Below are 9,305 nucleotides of genomic sequence, written 5' to 3'. Positions count from 1 at the left end.
GGTTCCTGTGCAACTTTTCAGTCCCACAACCGCCACGTAAACAAACGGAACTATGCCCTTGATAAAAAAATAATAACCAGTGGGAACCTGGTCAACCAAGGACAGGTGGGTCATCCTGTTTTTGCTTTGTGTACAACGTTTTGAATTTGCTATTTGTGCAAAGAAGTATCAGTTTACTACTGACTGCTAGTTTTCGATAGCCAGGCCATATTTCCTAGGATATAAAAGGTATAACATGGGCATGTTAATACAATTTTTAAAAACGTGTTTTGTACCAGAGGCTTTTGTTGACAGTCTGGACACAACTTATTAGACTTTCAGTAGTAAAAATAACAGACCAAATAGTAGCTTATATTGGCTCTACAATATCCTGTTAGGGAAAAAAACTGATGACTCAAGTATATTGAATTATTTTTATTTTTATTTTGAAAATAAGCAAAGTTGCTGACTATTACTTCAACACCTCATCATTGAAGGCAAAATAACATGATTATTTGTTTTAAAATGTGTTTCTGCTGCTCCCAAGTGGCCAGAAACCTAATTAGGCGCACAGCAGGTTTAATTGTGAGAACCACACCGAAATAAAAGTAACTGGAACAGGGGTTTTGTATAAACCAGTGCCTTTTACTCAGCTGACTTGTTGGCTCTTTCTAGCAGCTCTGGAGCACATCTCTGCAGACTGAGGAGCTGCAAGGGGCCCAGAGGAAACGCAGTCATGCCACACAAAGACAGATTGTGTGTTTGACCTCAGTGGCCCAACCACAGGTCGTAATTAAAGCTTTATCTCTGACACAACATCTGCCTACCAAACTGACAGGCATACCAAAGCGGCTTCAAAGTCTGCAGGTCCAGATATAAACCAGGGCAGGTTGACAGAAAGCCAACTGCCACCATTCGCAAACCCAGCCATGACTTTAGCTGATTTGAATCCACACAAAACTTAATTTCCTTAAAGCCAGTCAGCCACTCACTCTCAGATCGGTGGAATCTATCTCGGGTGTTTTTTTGCCTTGATTGTGGCGGTGTTACTCAACCCTGTCAGCTGTAGAGGGCTCATCGTGGACAGACACAATCACATCCCGCCACCTAAACGCTCAACAACTCTTTGTCAGCCCTCCAGATTGACTGTGACATGCTTACAGCAGTCTCCCGTGGCTGTACTGACATCCACTTTGTTATGGCTGTGTGACATATCTGATTGCACCTGTCAGGACTCGTCCTCTAAGCCTTTTCCTCTCAAAGTTCCCGCCGACCTTTGCCTCAGTTTCCTTCCCCCTCTTTTCAGAGTCACCCTGTCCACAATCTCAAACCCCTCTGTTTTGTCTCATTTCTCTGCCCAAACTCCTCCCAAAACCCACTCAAGGCCTTATTAGCTCCAAGCCCAACAAATATGTTGATAATAAGCAATATTTTTCTCAGGTAATCACTGTTGATTGTAAGTAGATGTTTGTGCTCTCAGCCATTATTATTACTTTACTCACAAAACAGCAGGAGTTTGTTTTCACAGAGCAAATCTTCACAGTGGGACTTATGTAAAAATTACCTCAACTGCTCTGTTTTTGCTAGGCATGTTCAGCTCTTTAACAATGTTTCTAATTAGAAATTAAGCAAAAAATGATTAATTAATTCATATTGTTCTTTTTAAATAAAACACACAAATGCAACAATGTGTTTTAATGAAAAGTTGGACAGTTCCAAAAAAAAAAAAACATTTCATATTTAAAATTGTTGATAGCTACTAAAAAACAAACAAGAAATGGGAACATTCTCAGACCATGACTGTTTGAATTATCAGGATTTCAGATCACAAACATCCTTTTGTCAAAATTCAAGCTCAGGTTGAAAATTCTCCCCAAACAGAGTTAAGCCTCTGCATCGTTGTGATGTTTTATTTATAATACAACAACATTCCTGCGGCGGGTTTGTGTTAAGGCTTTTCTTTTTGTTGTTGTTTTTTTTTTATTGCCCACCACCATGAAAAAAGGGAAATTATGAAAATATATCTGAATGTTTGTCAGTAGTGTTAGCAAAACATCTCATGAAAATACAGGATGGATTTTATTTAAACTTTCAGAAGCTGTGGCGGCCATCTTGAACTGGCTGACTCTGAGAGTTAATCAATTGTAGATGTTCAGACAATAATCATTTTCTGAGTGTTTAAAAAAAATCCAACCTGTGTTTAATGAGATATTTTGTTAACAGACAAACAAAGACACACGCAGAGGCAGTTACACGATGGCCGACCTTTCATGTTCCTGCACATGTATGTAGATGTCATTCACTCCTCCAGTCCTCTCAGAAATATTTGACCTCACCAACAAAGTTCTTCAGTATCGCTTGTTAGAAAGTGGCCCTGTGTTCCTGGAGGGGAGCCTTGCCAACATGATACAACTTATCATAAAACTCTTTAAACACAACATATGTTTGCGCTTTAATTTTTATTTTAAACCCTTTTGTCTCTGACAGTCTGCCACAACAACAATGGCACTTCTGCTCTTTGTTTCGTTTTATCAAATGAATGTTTTATAATGTTTTCTTCTCCAGTAAAAAAATGCATTTCACTTCCTTTAACAGCTAAAAATTCTTCAAAATACTCTTCAGTCAGAAAATTTAGATAACTGTTTTCAGTTTTGTTTCTCTCAGTCAAACTTCCTGTTCTTATGTTGACCTTCTCTGCCCAGATCACATGACACTCACAAACAAAGTCTCCAAAATAACCTTCATATCGTCTGAATAATAAAACTTTATCACTATCTAATACAAGACGTGTATTTCAGTGCCACCTTATACTTTGAGGCAATTTTTCGTGAGGTTTCGTGTTTTGTGTGCATAGTTAATGATCAAGCTAAACAATGAGTAGATAATCTAATCATCAAACCCTGAGAGGCTGCTAATGCTTTTAACATCAGTGATGGGACTATATAGGAAAAATTCACTTAATAAGTCAGCTTTAGTCATTCCTATAAGAATAAGTACTTTCTTTATGATGAAAATAATGTTAAAGCACTTTTTCCAAAGTTTTCTGGGGTGTCCCCCCCCCCCTTCTGAACTGGCATTCCTTTGTTTCACCTCTTGAACAAACACGCCAAACAAATTTAGACAAATTTCTACAATCAACATTTTAAATCTTTATATATAGTCGGTCATAGTTTGGTTTTTATATTGCTAGTTACAAAAACTGAACACCAATGTTAGCTTGGTGAAGAAAGTGAACATTTGATGCATTTTTTCTCACCGTGTGGGGACCCTTGCCCTTTGGGGGATGGGCTGGTGATAACAAAAGCCTGACCCTGTGAACCCACTGTGTGCTTCCACTCACTGCAGACTCCTGCATAGGAAGACACCAGGGACACTAAAGGCCTTTCCATCCTCCGTGAGAAGTCACAAAGTCGGCTCTCAGTCATGTGTTTGCGTGATAAAAATTGCATCGTTTTGTTCTCGTAGCAGCTTCGTCCGCCTCTTTGCAACACAAAACTGTTTCTAACAGAGGTTTGCATCAAGTGTTGTGTGATTGGTCAGAAGTTGTTGTGAGTGTGTTTATGTGTTTAGGAGGAAAATCCGGTGAGCTTTAATGGAGTCGTTTTGCTTCTGCTGCTCCGCTGAGAAGCAGCTGGTCGAGGCTGTTAGAAAATACAGCCGTAAAACAGAAATTGGGACTTTGACACATTGGTGTTGTTCGTGTTTGTGGTTGCAGAAATATTGGTCTGATATAATTTGTGAAATACAGAAAATATTAGGAATATATGTACAAATGAATCCTTTGTCTCTACTTTTAGGTTTGCCTGATAAAAATGTGACCTCGAATGATAAAAAAAGACTATTACATACTCACTTTTGCTGCAAGGAAAAATATCCTGATGCAATTGACTAGTGCAAGAGGGCCCACTGTTAAAGGCTGGCAAAGGGTACTGCAGGACTTAGTGCCATTAGAATATAAGACATGCGCTTTACACTCCAAGATAGACTTATTCCTCAACGGTTGGGTGCCTTATTTAGACTATGTCGAACCTGAAATTTCAGCCATTGGACAAGTTATAGAAGAAATATTTTGTATGTATTAATGATGGGAGGGCAACAAACATTAATGTAAAAACAGGAGCAGAGTCAGTAATTGATCTGAAAAGCTTTGACAAAGATTGAAACCTTAGTATGATCATGGACTCTGACCTGAGTCTGAACAGCCAGATTAAGACAATTCCACAAGTCATGATAGGTCTGTGAGCTATACAAGACATGTTCATTACATTTAATACACAAAATCATTCTCAGATATCGAGATTTCACCTGATCAGTTCTGCCTGTTTTGAGCTCATTTCAGAATGAGCGGTTTTAGGGCTACTTCACTATTATGCAAATTAGCTGCTGTTGGCCACGCCCCCCAACTCAGTGACCATCTCAAAACAGAAAAATTCACCGAAGGATTAAAGCTGCAGATCTGATGCACATTTATATCGTTATTAATTCAAACTCTGAGGATTCTGACTGTGGAACAGCGGCAAACAGCAGGTCTGAAACCCGACTGGTAGCGGGTCGGGACAGCGGAAATATAGACACGTTCTATATTGCAGCCGACAACAGAACATTTTCCTTTTCCAGCAGACATTGTTCAGCAGTAAAATCAGCAGAACTAACAGGACGGCCTTCCTGTAATGAAGTGGGCGGAGCTCCACTTGGGTTGCTAGGTGAGGGGCTGGGCTTGGCTTAAGGTTGCTAGGTAACAGGGATTGTTGGATTGTTGTTGTGGTTTTTGAAACAAGTCGTTTTGCAGACACCAGAAAACAATTACTTATTGCCAAAAAACAGCTGGGTGTTTTGTTTTGTTTTTTTGCACGTGGACTGTTTCTAGAAGCAGTAGATACACAAATGGAGGTACAAAAACATGCAGAAAGTGGATTTTGCACAACAGGTCCCCTTTAAGGTGTTTCCAGTAATGAAACGATGTGACCAGTGCCAGCAAAATGAGTTGGAATAAGCACAGGCTGCAGTACAAAAAAAGAGAAAATATAGATTTTTGCTGGAACTGAGATGTGCGTAAAAATGAATCCATAAAGACACCATCTAGTGATCCCAGTGAACTAAAATAGCACATAATGTTCCTAATGTACCTTTAAGTCCAAGTTTTTAAACAGGTGTCTTCAGAAATAATTAATGTTTAATAATTTCCTTTGAAACCGACCATTTTTCTCAGCTGCACTGCTGAGAAATCCCTTCATATAACATTTGGTGACATTGTGAAGCTTGGGGATTGCCTTTTTAAAATAAAGGGTTAAAATTACTTATGACATCACTCTAGATTAATAAGAGTAAAGTTTTCAAACCAGTACTCTTGTAAAAAAAACTATCTTGTTGCCAGGTAATAAATCACCGATCTTCAACAAACTATATATTAGTTTTGAAGCTTTTAAGATGAAGAATCTGAAAATAATAACTCCATATTGAAAAATTCCTCCTTGTGACTCCTATCAGTAAGGGTTACGCGTCATGGAGTGTAAACCTGAAGACTGAATTCTTATTAGTGTTCAGCCTCATCGTTCACTATCATTTCAAAATAAATTCAGACACAAACTGTAAAGGTGAGGTTCTGCAAACCCAGACTCATTTTGTATTTAAAATAAAAACTAATTTATGAACAAAAAGAGAAGGAAAAACAAAAGACTGCCATGGCAGCACAAAACAAACTTACAAACAGGAGGAGCGAAAAAACATGGAGCTTATCCGTGGTGAGAAAACCACAAGGACACGAACATCTGAGCAGAATGAAAGTAATGAACCCGCAAGGCATAAATGAAAAGAGACTGGTTTCAAAGAGACTGAGGGTGAGTGGGAAATGGGTTACAGCTGGGACATGACGAGGAACAGGTGAGGTGGGTGTGGCAGGCAGGCCGGAGAATAACAGAGCTGAGGGCAGGTGAGTTTTTAATCACAAAGAAACACATGAGAAAAACTAACACAGAATCACAAAGACAAGAAAAACAGAACACAGGAACGTCAACATAAAATACAGACAAATTACTCAAACTGAAATCATTACAACAAACGAAAAGCTTAGTTTTGCATGTACTTTTTAATTTTTGTATGATTTTGTTGTGCGTTTTAATTTGGTATTTAAGTGTGACTTATTTGCTTCATCCTTTTCAATGTTAAGGCCTTTTAATAATTACTTTTATTAGGTTTTAGTTCATTTCACTTTGTAACTAGAAGCACTCAGACGGTGCAAACCTCCGCCAAGGCCATATGTGTGTCATTTAAAAATAGTCCAATCTGGATTGTGATCTGGAACACCACCGAAATTGAATCTTTTCAAGCGATAACCCCAACATTTACATAAAATTCCATCAAAATCTGTTCATTAGTCTTTAAGTAACCTTGTAAACAGACAAGCAAACCAACCATCCATTTTCTTTTACGCACTTCTCCTTTCTGGGTCGTGGGGAGCTGGTGTCTATCTCCAGCAGTCACTGTGCGAGAAAATTAATATTAATCAAAACAAAACAACAACGACAGTCAAAAACTGTGTTTCCGCCGTAATCAGCACACCTGCTGACAAGTTACCAGGTGGCTCCATTTAACCATACATGAGACCACCCACTGTGACTTTCAGGTATTACACCAAATAAAAAATAAACACATAAACCCCAAAATATGGCTCTAATAGCGCCTACTTAAGGTTAACACGTTAAGTTTTGCTACATCAGTTTCACATGATCTATAACCGGTAACAGACCTAGTTTTCAGTGTAAATAAACATAGACTTATGTGTAATGCAAAAGTAACAGCAGTGTAAAGATTTATATTATAAAATATTAAATATATTTTCAATTGAAAATTAAATGGTTGAGATTGCGGCTGCTTCGGGACAACAGCAACCTACTCTGGTTCGGCTTGGACTAGCTGATTGGACTTCCTTTGACCCCTGACAGCATTGCCAGATCTGCTCAACTGAAGCTTAAAAGTCCACATTTGTATAGTTTTTATTTGTTTGTTTTTTGTGCATGTTGTATTGTCTGCCCATTGTTGTTGTTGTTATTTACTGTACCTATTTTCTGCTGGCTGGCTGCATCTGAGGGATAATACAGTTTACCATAACTTGTAATTGTTTTCATAGAACTTTTTAAACAAAGCAAATGTTTACATTTTAATATTTATTTTAAACCATTTTGGAGCTGACAGTGTGGCACATAACATGCTACTTCCACAATAACTATGGCACTTCTGTTTTTTGTATAATGTTCTGCAGTTTTGTCTGCTTTTTCTTCCTCAGTAAAAAGTGTTTCATTTCCCTTAATGTCCTGAAAATACTCAAAAATCAAGATCATAATTTCAGTTTTGTTCCGCAAACATCCTGTACTTCTTATAGATCACATGTAATCCCTCCTCTGCCCAGATTACATGACACTCACAAACTATACTCAATAATAAAATTATTACTGCAGAACAAAATAGGACAATATTTAACAAAATACTTTATTTAAGCAGGGCACTGGTTTTCTCAAAGCAAATTTGCAGCATATCATTTAAGTTCAACTGTGTTAATATCTTTTTCCCAATAATGCACTGTACTGTTTGTGTGTGTAAGTTGAATTTGTATTTGTGGTGGTGCAGGAACTAACCTTTCATCAAACAGCAAACCAGTTCTACCACTTTTTCTTTTTCTGCTAATGTAAGATAAATATTTGGGATTCAAGTAAAAGCTCCAAGCAGCATTTCCTCTCTCAAGACTCAGAGGAATAAAATGATAAACGCATAGAGTAATATTAGTTATGAACATGTAAACAGCAAACAAAGGTCATGATAATGGGTTTCTCAGACATGTTTCTATGTCAACAACATATCCAGGGTGTACATTTTATGCCAGTTTCAGGAACCTGGCCTTGACTGAGAAACCTGGATTAGCCAAGGTGACGCAGCAGTAATATCTTTTTTAGAATATGTAGAGTTAAAAATTTACAATGGCTAATATTACAAGACAATTATGCCCAATCATTATTAGTTTTACTGTTGCTGTGTTGAGAAGTGAAAATGGAAACAGAAGAATAAGCAAGTTTTGTTAACAGAGTACTGGTTTGAAAGCAGTTTTTGATTTTTGGTCTGGAGTGAGCCCAGCATTTCACAAGGGGAACCCCCAAACATTACAATGATGTCACACAGTCTTCAAGGAGTTTCCCATCTGAACAGTCCATGAACATCAGACAGGCGATGGTTCTTCTATTGAAGGTTTGTATTTCAGGTGCTCCTTGGTCCACGGTTGTAATTTTCACCAGGAGCTAAACTAACCACATCCATCAAACTGTCTTATCCTTTGGGATGTGGCATTCTGTGAATTTACTTCCTGATTGCTCGTTCTGGTTCCTGGTTGGTCGGCTCCTTAATCATCTCCAGCTGCAGCTGATCAAGCCTTCAGCATGCTGGGTATTTAAGACTGCAGAGAAGATCAGATCAGTGCTGGGAACGGGTATTATGGGGAGATTATAGGCATCTGATCCATACTCCAACCTGGAAGGTGGCGGTAATGCACCTAAAAGTTGTTTGCCAACCGCCATAAAAAGAAAAGAAGAAGAAGAAGAAGAAGAAGAAGATCAGTGCTGGAGCATTGCTCGCTTTTGGGTAATAAACTTATCGGCCAATCTAAGTTTTTTATATATATATATATATATATATATATATATATAGCTCAATATTTGCTAAACCAAGTTTTTGTTTCCTGTGTACTCTCAGAGTTCCTGTTCCCTGCAAAATCCTGAAAACCTGTTGGACACAACTGGAAGGGGTTTTTGTGAGCCACTCACCTGATCTCATCCGTGTACTGCCTGTCTGCCTCCACCTGATAACCACACCCTCTCCTGCAACAATCGCTTCCTGAAAATGCTCACCGTTGGATCTTCACATTGGTGCATCAACCTGTACCTGTAAATACTCACCGTTGGATTCCACCGCTGCCTCTCGCCTACATCGCACTGTAAGAAAGCAATTCCACCCCCATCTGCCGAGTCTCATCGTTCTCTTTATCAACCAAATACTCGCCAGTTGTCCTCCTTTCCAGATCCGTTCCCATTTACCCTCTGGCACTGTAAATAAACTCACCTTTTATTCAGTCTCCTGAGTCTGTCTGTCACCCGGCTGCTCGCCTTTGACTATTTTGGTAAAACCTGACATGGGAAGCTGAAGAATAACTTGGCTGTTGGAGTTTTGGGTTGTTTCACACAATTAATTGCAACACACTGAACCATTTCACCCCCACACTATCCAAATTTGCTATTTACTGCCTTGTTGGCGTTTCTGTGTTTGGCACTCGATACGTCACACTT

This window comes from Kryptolebias marmoratus, linkage group LG8 (assembly GCF_001649575.2).
Source record: "Kryptolebias marmoratus isolate JLee-2015 linkage group LG8, ASM164957v2, whole genome shotgun sequence".
Classification (NCBI taxonomy): domain Eukaryota; kingdom Metazoa; phylum Chordata; class Actinopteri; order Cyprinodontiformes; family Rivulidae; genus Kryptolebias; species Kryptolebias marmoratus.
This window is presented reverse-complemented; position numbering follows the sequence as displayed.